The 12,712-nt window shown below is 36.4% G+C and overlaps 1 long non-coding RNA gene across 1 annotated transcript; it reads left to right on the top strand.

The window, feature by feature from the left end:
* The first annotated feature begins 1,203 nt into the window (after positions 1-1,203).
* Positions 1,204-12,458, top strand: LOC129747220 (uncharacterized). Its single transcript, XR_008737468.1, has 3 exons — positions 1,204-1,315; positions 1,380-1,986; positions 12,218-12,458. It is a non-coding gene; the product is annotated as an uncharacterized LOC129747220 (long non-coding RNA).
* Positions 12,459-12,712: the final 254 nt, after the last annotated feature.

Here is a 12,712-nt window from a genome sequence, read left to right as displayed (position 1 = left end):
CGTTTAATAAAAGCTTTATTAGCGTTTCCAACACTATTTGAGAACATATGGTCGAAACAAGAATATAAGCATTTTGCATGACCATAAGGCCGGAAGAAATTTCAGTTTCTTCTTTTGTCACCCCCCCCCCCCCCCCTTTCGAAATTTCCAAAAAACACGAATAAAATTTGAAGAAACTTATGGAAATTTCGAAAAATTTATCAAATGTCCGAAAGATTACAAGAGCAAAAACAAATTGTGAAAGATGGGAGTTTTATCACCTTTTGTATCCTTGATTTCATTGAATTTTTCGATAAAAAATTACTTGACTAATAGGTTTTGTACAATGATATTGTATGCAATTTTGTTGCATACAAGCTTTCGTTCTATTTATTCTAATTTATTAGTTTCTTGCATTATTTCTCAATATTCCCCCCTCGCGATGTTTCCACTCCGAGTGACAAAAGAAGGATTTGAATTTGTTCCGACCTAATTAAACCGTCATAAAACGAGGTGCTCAAAACAAAATGCCATAATAAAACTTCCTAATGTTAGTTGGCTTAATCTGTGTTATTTGGGACGTGAGTAGTTAATCAACCTAAGGTAAGCTAAGTTAATTAGAGAAAACACTTATCTGATTACTGTCACGGTGGTGGCATAATTCTTCGGTTCACGTTATAATATCCCGATATTGGTCAATCCACAATCCAGATCCAGATGACACAGAGCGTAACCGTCGAAAAAGTCATACCAATCTCGACAAATACGACATTTTACTTGGAACTATGAAAACAGCCTAAAAATATAATTAAAAAGAAAGAGTAATTTTCCAGTATCGGAAACCATTTATCCAGTGGCTACTGTACGGCAGCATGCAAAACAGGAAAAAATCCTTTTCATGAGCATAATAATTGCCCATTCCCACACTTTGCCCAACCTGTGCAACTTCCTCAAAGTCATGTAGCGAATTCCTACCCAAACCATCCGACGACGGGTTGAGATAGCATAAAAACGTGCTCCGGCAGAAGTTAGCTCTCGGTGATTTTGTTGTAGATTCCAAACGAGCTGATTCGAATGAATGAAAATAAAAAGCTTTCCTCAACTGTGTCCCTCTTTCTCTCTCTATCTATCTGTTATGTGTCTCGCTCTCTTGACTGAGTCCTTGTCACATGACGAAACCTTGATGCTTGCCTTGCCGTGTCATATGCCATAACATGGTCTCGTATAGCCGCAGGTTACCCCGCCTCCGAAACCGAACCAAACCAAACCAAACCAAACGTAGGACACGCGGTTCCGCCCTATTCCGAGCGGCCAATTCCTTCCTGTTCTGCAGCAAGTAAGTAGAAGTAGCTAAGCCAAACCAAAACCAAAAACCAGCCATCATGACATCAGTGTTCCAGTGTCCCGGGGAAAAATCGTCAAGTAGCAGGCAGACCTCTTAAAACGTCATCAAGCGCCATAATGAGGAAAGACGATATGCCGCACATAAACCGGGCAGGGAAGAGATTTTTCGCATAATAGATTTTATGAGCATTGTTTCACCACTCAATTACGCTTCGTCAGGCCAACAACGAGGACAGTGCCGTGGGGTTTCTCCAGAGCGCCGGAGGAATGGAACCAACCAACAACGGCGAAAAATAAAACAAAAAATCTTGCATGGAACGGGACAGCAGCAGCGAATAAAGGACAATAGCAATTCAATGCGACCTCTATTGGAGAATCCCCCATCATATCGTGCATATTCATGGAGGGATGCTGAAACTAAATGGTACCGGAAGAGTGCCTTTTCAAAATAGCAGAAAAAAACGAAAAAAGGGTAACCCGCCGAATGGCAGAAAGCAAACAACGAACGCAACAAAACAGAATCGAGCAAAGAAAACGTCACACACAAGAAGCAACAACAACAACAACAAAATGCTAGGAACCCATTCAAGCTTATTGGTTGATTAGGTTGTTATCCTTAATGTATGCTCAGGGCAGGACCCTCCGTGCCAAATAAGACTGAAGGTAGGTGTACCTATTTAGCTACGTGTGTATGTAGATGAGATTCGGTCTCGGAAGATTTTTTTTTTTTTACTTTCCGCAAATTGTGAAGGGTAGCTACAGCAACAACAATACGTTTGAGTTGATTCAAATCAGAAAAAATAACAACGGTTTAAATTCTTGACGGTGTGGGGGGATTACAACTTTTTTGTCGGAGGCAAGTTCTATTAGAAGCCAATCAGATAACTGCGATGGACGGTTGATTTTGAATTACTTGGTAATTATTTTTAGTTGTATTGAATTTTGACGGAATCGGTACGATGAGGATGTTTGAATCATTACATAATCTTTATAACAGGAGCTTATTAATGTTTCGTACACAGCAAAACATAAATTCACATGCAGCGTAATTGCATAAACGATGCGAATATTTGGAATCTAAAGTGAGGCTCAGCAATTCCAGACTGCGGACGCCTCTAAACATTCCTTTCTGACAAATAATGAATTAGAAAACCGAATCTAAATATTTCTTTTCTTCCACGGTTTGCGATGAACATTAATTTTTTCAGTAGCATGAACATTTTGATTTATTTTTCCGAACCGTTCTGAAGTTCTAGTTCAAATTCAAGATCTCGATTTGAACACTTTTTTTTAGTATTCCTATTAAAAAGTTGGAAAACCACCACATTAACAACGTATCTGTTTCTTTCCAAAACCCGTGCTTCAAGTCGTACGTTTACACCTAGGTCAGGCAGATTTTTTACTTTTCGACAAAAAATGAGCACTTTTTGAAAAAATTTGTAATCGTTTATGATTTAAATTCGTGCCGGAACCAAACAAAATCAACACAGCTATTGTTTCATAGATGCGGCATGCTCAGTTTGGTGAAACTTGTAAACTTATCCAATGCAAAACTCTCTCAAAGACTTAAAAAAACAATTTAAAAATGGTCGTTCTAATGAAACAAAATTTGATGCCTGCTCACTGGTCGGTGATTTAATCAGATCAATTTAACATTTGAGCGCCTTTTTTGTTTTTTCTTCTGTTTTCCACCTGTTTTCCATAATGAGAATGACGCTTTTTCGTAATATGACTATCCGAAATTATATACTCACAATTCTCAATAAACAACTATGCACGAATTTTCCTCATTGATCCTTTGCATTAACTTTTAACTCATAATTGTCATATTTCCACAAAACGGATTGATTCGTCTTACCTCAAAAAACCCAGTGTGCTAATTTTTACATCCATATAATTGCCCGTCTCTCAAAATCATCATATGGAATTTTAATCCGAATCCGATGCATAATAACGTCAATATCTAAAAAGCATAAACAGTTAATATGGACGACCCCTTTTGCAGACCATTTACACCAAATTTGATACCTAAAATCGATTGCCCGTCCCTTAAATTTCCCGAGTGGCAATTTTTATCAAAATCTAGTAAATAACATTACCAAAATTGCAAAACCAGTGATTGGGTAATATGGACGACCCCTTTGGCCGACTTTTTTTTTTAAATATATCTTTATTTGTATCAATTCATCATTACATTTATATTACATTATTACATTGTATTAGGTGTTCAGTTCAATAATGAACTGTTCAGAGCCCTATAGTTAACTAGATAATAAAAAAAATTATTTATAAGATTTAAACTTGCTGAGCGCAATCAAGTATTTAATGTAGGAGAACATCCTGTAATGGCGAAAATATTTTAAACTTAAAACTAAACACTATCCTAAAATAAAACTAATTATAAAGAGAACGAATCTCTACGATGGAAGACTGCATCGATTTGCCTCTGAAGTTGGAGATGATTTTGTTGGCCATCTTCGGTGCTGTGCCAAGGTGGAAGCCGCAAAATCATTTTCAGAACCTTGTTCTGAATCCTCTGGATGGCTTTTTTCTTCGTCGCGCAGCAGCTAGACCAAATCGGAACTGCATATATTATCGCTGGTCGAAACACCTGTTTGTAGATTAGCATCTTATTTCGCAGACACAACCTGGATTTCCTGTTGATGAGAGAATAAAGAAATTTAGTGTATTTATCACATTTTTATTGAATATCTTCAATGTGATTTTTAAAAGTAAGATTCCGATCAAGTGTGAGTCCCAAGTACTTCACGTGATCAGACCATTCTAATGAAACCCCATTAAAAGTTATGGAATGATTTTCATTAGGTTTTAAAAATTTAGCTCTTGGCTTATGGGGAAATAAAATAAGTTGAGTTTTGGAAGCGTTAGGAGAAATTTGCCATATTTTCAAGTAATTCAAAAAGATATTTAAATTTTGTTGCAATCTACTGCGTAACACCCGTAAATTTCGACCTTTGGCTGAAAGCAAAGTATCATCAGCAAATAATCTTCTACCTTTTCCTTCTGGGACATCAGGAAGATCAGAAGTAAAAATATTGTATAAAATAAGCTCAAGTATACTGCCCTGAGGGACCCCAGCTCTAATGGGAGTCCTTTCAGAGCATGAATTTTGATAGCTTACTTGTAAGGTTCGGCTAGTCAAATAATTTTGAATAATTTTAGTGAGATATACAGGAAAATCAAATCGAGCTAATTTAGCTACTAAACCTTTGTGCCAAACACTGTCAAATGCTTTTTCAATATCTAGAAGAGCAACACCAGTTGAATAACCTTCAGATTTGTTTGCGTTAATCATGTTAGTTACACTCAAAAGTTGATGTGTAGTAGAATGTCCATGACGAGAACCAAATTGTTCATCAGGGAAAATAGAATTCTGATTAATGTGAATCATCATTCTATTCAAAATAACTCTCTCAAATAGTTTACTTAAAGAAGGTAGCAAACTAATTGGTCGATAACTTGAAGGCTCTGAAGCACTTTTTCCAGGTTTCAAAATTGGAGTTACTTTGGCATTTTTCCATTTATTGGGAAAATAAGCCAAGTGAAAACATTTATTGAAGATTTTAACTAAAAAATTTAAAGTGCTTTCAGGCAACTTTTTAATAAGAATATAGAAAATTCCATCTTCCCCGGGGCTTTCATATTTTTAAACTTTTTGAAAATCAATTTAAGTTCATCAATATTTGTCTCACAAGAACTTTCAAATACATTTTGTTTAGAAAGAATATCATCAAATTCTAGGGAAATTTGAGCATCAATTGGACTAACAACGTTTAAATTAAAATCATGAGCAGACTCAAATTGTTGGGCTAATTTTTTAGCTTTTTCTGCATTAGTTCAAAGAAGTTTATCCCCATCTTTCAAAGTAGGAATTGGCTTCTGGGGCTTTTTCAGAATTTTAGTTAATTTCCAAAACGGCTTTAAGTAGGGTTTTATGTCCTCTACTGCTTTAGCAAAATTTTCATTACGGGTGAAATTTAAACGAAGTTTGATCTCTTTTTGAAGGTCGCAATAAATAAATTTCAAATAAGTATCCATAGTACTTTGATATTGGCGTCGGCGAATGTTTTTCAGTCGTATCAAAAACTGAAGATCATCATCGATCAAAGGTTAATTAAATTTATGTTTAACTCTAGGTATTGAAGCGGCTTAGCATTGACTATTGAAGTTGTCAAATTTTCTACAGACAAATCAATATCTTCTATTGAATTCAGTGGAACGTTTACATCTAAATAACGTTCAATAAAATTCCTATATCGCTCCCAGTCAGCTTTTTGAAAGTTAAAAGTTGATTTTAAAGGGTTTTCAATGGGACTTTGGGATAAAGAAAATGTTACTGGAAGGTGGTCTGAATCGAGGTCCGCATGAGTAACGAACTGACTACAATGCTCGTCTAAATCCGTTAGAACCAAATCAATTGTGGAGGGATTTCTAATCGAAGAGAAACAAGTATGCCCATTAGGATATTCCACAGTATAATAACCTGCAGAGCAGTCATTAAATAAAATATTCTCATTTGAATTTGAGGAAATATTATTCCAAGATCGGTGTTTTTCATTAAAGTCACCAATAATAAAAAAAATTAGATTTATTTCTGGTGAGTTTTTGTAAATCTCCCTTCAAAATTTTTTTCTGTTCACCGCTGCTTTGAAAAGGCAAATATTGTCGCTGAATCCCCAAACCGGAGTTATCGTCAATGAGCGCTGGCGACATTTACTGGCGACACTCACTGGCGACAAGTTATTATCAGGACGTGTACAACTTCGGGTGTGTTCTTATACCAAAGATTTTTTCATTTCAAAGGAAAGTGCCGCAAAAACAAAGGATTTTTTCCTTTGGTTTTGGTATAAATAAAAAATCCTTTGGTTCAAATGCATTTTCCTCTGTTTCAAAGATTTTTTCTTTTGAAAAATCTTAGATTCAAAATATTAATGCTTTGATACAAAAACCAGTTTCATTTGATTTAAAGTTATTATCTTTGCTCAAAGGTAATTTAGATATAGATTTAAAAGCATTTATTCATTGAACCATTTTCCATTTATTCCAATTGGAAGATTTTTACCCTGTTGTTTCGAAGTTCCTATTAGGAGTTTGAATAATAAAAAGATACAATTTTAGTTTTTAAATTCCTTTTTATTCACAAACACATAAAACACTGGTTCACTATAACCGAGTAGGGTCCTTGATATCGTTGACTAAGTTTCGCATTCTCCGTGGGCCGGTCAATAAACTTCCGAAAGCCACTCCAGCTGCTGGCTGGTCCGGCTGGTGATTGCCGTTGAAGATTGGGCCGAAAAAATACGACCGCGGGATTTGGGGAGGTGTTACTTTGCGCAGCTTTCTCCATGTTCGAGAGACTTGGAAATCTATCCGTCGGCCGTGGTCCTGTAACTATACAAGCGTTTTAGAAAATCTTGAATTCACTTAAATATTCAGTATTTATTAACTTACACTTACCATTTTGCATCCTGAATCCTCCTTATTTATAGTTTACTCCGATTCACTGGTTTGATTTTTAAAACGAGCGGCCGAACTTTATTCGATCTTTCGGTTTTCTGTTCTTCTTGCAAGTCAATGCAAAATATCTTCTAAGTTTGAAGTTTTTGTTTCAAAAAATTGTTCTTTTCAGTTTAAAACATTTTTCTTCGGTTGAAAGAAAATTTACTTTGTTTCTAAAGAAATATGCAATTGAACAAATTTCTTTTGAATCAAAGAATTTGTTTGAAATCAAAGTCCAAAGTTATTCAATTCAAAAAATTTATTCTTTCTTTCAAAAATTATTCTTTTCAATCAAAACTTTAATTCATTGATTCAAAGAAAACAGGAGCTGGATTCAAAAAAATGAATATTTTGAATCAAGTCAGATTTAATTCGTTCCAAAATTCCAGTTTACTCTGCGTGAATACACGGAATCGTCCATCTTGTGACAGGCAATCGTAATCATAGGCATGGTAGGCGAACAATTCGCTGTCAAAAAGCGCTCCGTGTCCACCCCCCACCAATGAGAAACTTTTGGTACTCCTTGCCTACTGTTGCTCAATATGCAACCACCCGTAGCTGTATAGGCACGCTGGTTATTACTACAAAAGCGTTGCCAGTAATGATATTTCACAACGTCGCTAGTTGGCAAGGTTGCCGATCACCAGCACGAAAACTTCGGATTTCAACTTCAATGACAATATGCGGCAACGATTATAATTTTCCCCATAGAAGTTTCTAATTCAATTCCAATTGTTTCTAAGACTTCTGTATTGAAAGAAGGAAGAAGTCTAAATTTAAGACGACTATGATGACAATAGCTACACCCCCACCTTGTCGATCAAGTCGATCATTACGTAAAATTTTAAAGAAAGCATTACTTTTCAAGTTAAAAAAGTTTCAGTGATGGCAGCAATATGTATGTTTTGAGTTTTCAAAAATAAAAAGAATTCATCTTGGTTAGCCAGCAAAGATCTAGCGTTCCAATTCATAATACTTAAACATCTATTTGGATCCATGAGGGAATCGTAAAGTCATAATAATTTTGTTAGCATAATTAAAAGAAGTTTGGAAAGCTTCAAACATTGAATTTGCTTTTGCAGGATAACCGGGTATTCAATAAAACTCTTGGTATTGGTTTGACGTGTTTATTGTTGGACGTCTCGAGTTATTCTGACGCGATTACAATCATGGAATCCGCAGCCTCCTGTTCTAGCTAAAAACTAAGCTAACATGATTGATCCTAAACCCTACAGCTCGGCCATTCTAAATCTGCAGGATGCCGATTTGTAGTAAGCAAGACTTGATGATTTGGGACTTGCGTCTTTATTGTCCAACTACTTGAAAATATCTGACAAGATTACAATCATTTAGTCTCGGCCTCCTAGTTTTATATTAACTACATTCATGTGGTCCCTACAGTTCGGCCATCCTGACCTTTATATCGTCCTCGATGTACCAGATTAGAATCTAGTCATGTCGGAAACCTCATAAAATACATACAAAATAAAAACAAAATTAAAAGCTTACTCTCGGAACATCATGGTCTTAATATTCTAAATCTATCACCTATCACTTTCTTACATCCAGAAACTTAGCCTCTTGAATTCGAATTCAATTTTCGCTTCATGATCCACACATCGCCTCATCGAAGATTAACGCGCTCCCGCGATCATCGGCTCCACCACTTCCTGCCATCCTTCGGCAGCGTAAGTGCCTGGAATAACTGCTCTTTCAGTTCTGACCGATGCATCCGGTCCGTTTTCCATTCTTCCTATGAAGTGCCTTATGGAGTCGAATAAATGCGAACCTTTGGATTGCTGCTTTTGAATTCTTCTGTGACGGGGTTGTTTCAAATAGATTCTCGACCTTCTTCACGATTGGCCACCACTTCTGGATCCGTTACCAGACCTGGGATGCTCCTTGCATCATCTGGCTGAAGAACGTACATCTGCGATCTCTGGCTCCACCACTGCCTGCCATCCTGACAGCGTCAGTGCCTGGAAAACTACCAGAGCATCCGGTATGCTTCAAATCTTCCCAGAGTTTCCACTTCAGGTACCTTCCGGAACAGGAGCTTCAGCCGCTTCCAAATTAGTTCACGGGTTCTTGGAATAAAATCTTCAGAGGGCAGCGCCCGGTTATCCCACTTCTGAAATCTGCAGGATGCCGATTTGTAGTAAGCAAGACTTGATGATTTGGGACTTGCGTACGACAATCTCCGAGGAGAAAAATTGTATGTTTGAAAACTAGAAAGCTCAATTCGCATTACATATTTATTCAACGGATTTATCGGTTTACATTTTTCTAAATATTCCTCAACGAAAAGATTCTTAATTCGATTAACATGGTATAAAGCAATACAACTGTCACCAATATTTAACTCCTCAACTTCAGTGTTCGAGAAGAAATCTGGACTCACCTGAATGTTATCGATTTCATTAAATTTTTCTTTTTTACAAGCTAGCTCCAAAGGCTTCTTAAGTGTAGATGGAGATAACCGAGCAAACGAAATGGTCTTGGCATCGTAATCTGCGCACAACTCGTTCTTTTCAATAAAATCTGATCCAAGGATACACCCAGGGTGCATGGTCGAGTCTGGTACTATTTTAAACTGTGAAATATAAATAAAATTTTTGATTACAATTTCAGTCGAAAATTCACCTAGAATAGATAATTTTGAATGATTTAAGCCTGCAAAATTATAACGAATACTAGAAGAAAAATCAAACGATTCTGGAACTAAACTGCGCTTAATAAGACAAATTGGGCTACCTGTATCAAAAAGTGCTGAACAATCTGAAAATTTGTTATAAAATCTAACTAAAATATTAAAATATAAATTTTGAATACTAACAGTGCCCTGTTTTTCTACTCTACCTCGAGACGTACTCTGCTGCGCTTGTGAACCATCGGAACAAACAATTTCGTCTTCTTCTCTCACTGCCGAAACAAAATCCATCCTGGTAGCACCTCTGGAACCTGTATCGCCTTGATTATTGGGCCTTATTACGTTGCCTTGTTGACGATTGTTACTTGGAAATTCTGACCGTTGTAATATTCCGCTTCCTCCGCCATGAGTTGGATTTTGATTAGCTACTCTTCGATAGTTACCGTTTCTAGAGTCCGTCTGTGGGCATCCTCGTATTAGATGGCCCGGATTTCCACACCCAAAACAAACCGTTTGAAAACGTCCCTGCGGCATTTGTTCTTGATTTCTGGATTCTTGGCTCATTGTCGATATGCTTTCAAAGTGATGTATAGCTGATAGAAGATTACCAACAGATTGATGTCCCGCTGTACTCAAAGCCACTCGAAGAGATAGGTTAGGAATTCCGTTAATGATGTATTTGATCGTAGCTGAATCACTGAAGTTCGCTCGTCTCGCCTTGGAAATGATGTCATAAGCAAAGTTTTCATAAGTTTCGTTCGGTAGCTTCCTCCTTCTCAAAAGCGTACAGTGAACATCCGCTTCATCTTGATGGTTCGGAAAAGCGGAAATCACCTCATTTTTGAAATCCTCAAAATTTTCGATCCGTTCCTCTACACTTTCAAACCAGAGTTTCGCTATTCTTCCTAGACGCATTGTAGCATAGTGGAGTGTTTCTGCCGATCGCCAGTGGTATAAAATTTGTAACCTTTCTATTTTTTGTATCCACCGAGTCACTGCAATCAATTCAGGATCAAATTCCGGCAGCAAACTCCTCACATAATCCGGGTGAAGAAACATCGATCTTCCGGCTTCGGTCCCATCACTGCCTGTCGAATTCACAGCACCAGTGCCTGGAGAGACTGATCCTACAGCTCCTACCGACATTTCCGGAACGTTTCGATTTTGATCAAGGACGGGAGTTTCTGCTGGATCCAAATTTGATACGGTTGGCGGATCCTCCGAAAAACTTTTCCTAGCTGTGGGTTTTCTCGAATGGTCTCTTGTTATAACCATCCCACTTCTGAATCTGCAGGATAACCGGGTATTCAATAAAACTCTTGGTATTGGTTTGACGTGTTTATTGTTGGACGTCTCGAGTTATTCTGACGCGATTACAATCATGGAATCCGCAGCCTCCTGTTCTAGCTAAAAACTAAGCTAACATGATTGATCCTAAACCCTACACTTTCAAGAAACGAAGCTAAATATTTCTTTTCTTTTATAACATAATTACCGTAAAACGGGGTAACTTTGATCACCGGGGTAAATTTGACCAACAATAAACTATTCCACATTATCGTCAATAACTCAGTCTATTTGTCTCAGTCTCAGAATTTTTGAATACTGTTTTCTACGTTTGAAAGCCTATTAATTGAGTATCAAATAGGCATCTCATTTCAAAATCTTAAAATATCTATTTTTTCCAAGGCTCGCAAACAAACAGCTCTCCTGATGATACCAAAATACATCAAGAAACAAACGGGTTGTTTAAAGTAATTTGTATATGAACAGTTATAGTGCTATTTTTGTCATTTAATGATAAATTTTTGATATTCAAAAAATAAGAACATTTTCCAAGAGTAAGCTCGTATTGGACAAATGGATGGGAACCTTATCAAATCGTTTACTTTGAAGAAAAAATGGAAATGGAAATTTTGGGAGGGCCTCGGGGAATGAGTGAGGGTAAAATTTCATTTGAATTTTGAAGCTCAAACTATTTAAGAATTATTATAAGTTTTGCCCCAAAATGTAGGCAGCACCATAGTTCTTTTTTCGGTTATAAATATTTTTAAAAGAAAACGTTAAAAATCAAGGTTAGATTGATGAACTAATATATGTAAATATTATGAATGTTTTTTGTATCCTTTACGATCAAGAAAACTCGTTAAAACCTTCAGAATAGAGACTGATCAATGTCACCCCAAAGCATAACATTCTGAACACAGATGAAATCAATTTTTAAATCAAATTTATAGTAGTCTAATAAATTTCTGCATCCATGTTTTACGTTCATAGGAGTCTAGTACTGGTTTTAAAAATATAAAACATGCCACATTCCCCTTAACAGAAAAAATAATCGAAATATATTTAAAAAAGTGATCAATTTTACCCCGGTTTACGGTACTTAAAAAGCGCAATCGATGTGTTCGAAGTTAGTTTTTTTTGCCACGGTTTGCGAACATTAATTTTTTCAATAGCATGCACAAATCGATTTATTTTTCCGAACCGTTCTGAAGTTCTAGTTCAAATTCAAGATCTCGATGTGAACACTTTTTTTTAGAAAGGGGACGTTTAAGGGGAAGAAGGAAGGGGGGAGGGGGTGGCCTTTGAAATAGGGACAGTTTTTTGAGTAAATAATTGATTTTCCTTTAGTCGGACTTTTTCTTGATCATATCATATTTTTTTATCCTGCAACTGATCTGACTTCTTCTTTTTCTTCTTCTTCTTCTTTTACCAACATAGCCATAACATGTAAGCATCCTGGGAAATGAAAAACCTGCGTTTTTAATTTTTCTTTTCAACATAGTATGCATAGAACATGCATTGCAGATACTAATACGGCCAGACCAACCATGTTGTAAATACCGCAAAAGATACTGGAACAAAGGGAAGAATAAAGCGTGGAGTTCCCTGCCAAACGCTTAATATGGATTATAAATAAATATATGTTGATGATTTAAGAACTGGAACGCAACTATTTGAAAATTCATAGTACAGTATTTTAACTAACCCCAATATTTATAAATTATTTTCATTTATCATCATATCAAAAAATCCATAATGGTCGTACTACAATCAATACACTTGATACAATGGGGTTTCCTGCTTCACTTCTGGCCGAGGACCGTAATCAATTTTCAAAATTTTTCGTTGAAAAATAATGGTTGAATAACGTTCACGAAAACTTAACAACCTCGATTCAAAACTTTGAATGACATGGTAAAAAAGAAAGAATGT

Source organism: Uranotaenia lowii, chromosome 2, assembly GCF_029784155.1.
Source record: "Uranotaenia lowii strain MFRU-FL chromosome 2, ASM2978415v1, whole genome shotgun sequence".
In the NCBI taxonomy this organism is placed as follows: Eukaryota; Metazoa; Arthropoda; class Insecta; order Diptera; family Culicidae; genus Uranotaenia; species Uranotaenia lowii.
The sequence above is the reverse complement of the archived record's forward strand: the minus strand, read 5'-3'. Positions and strand labels throughout refer to the sequence as shown.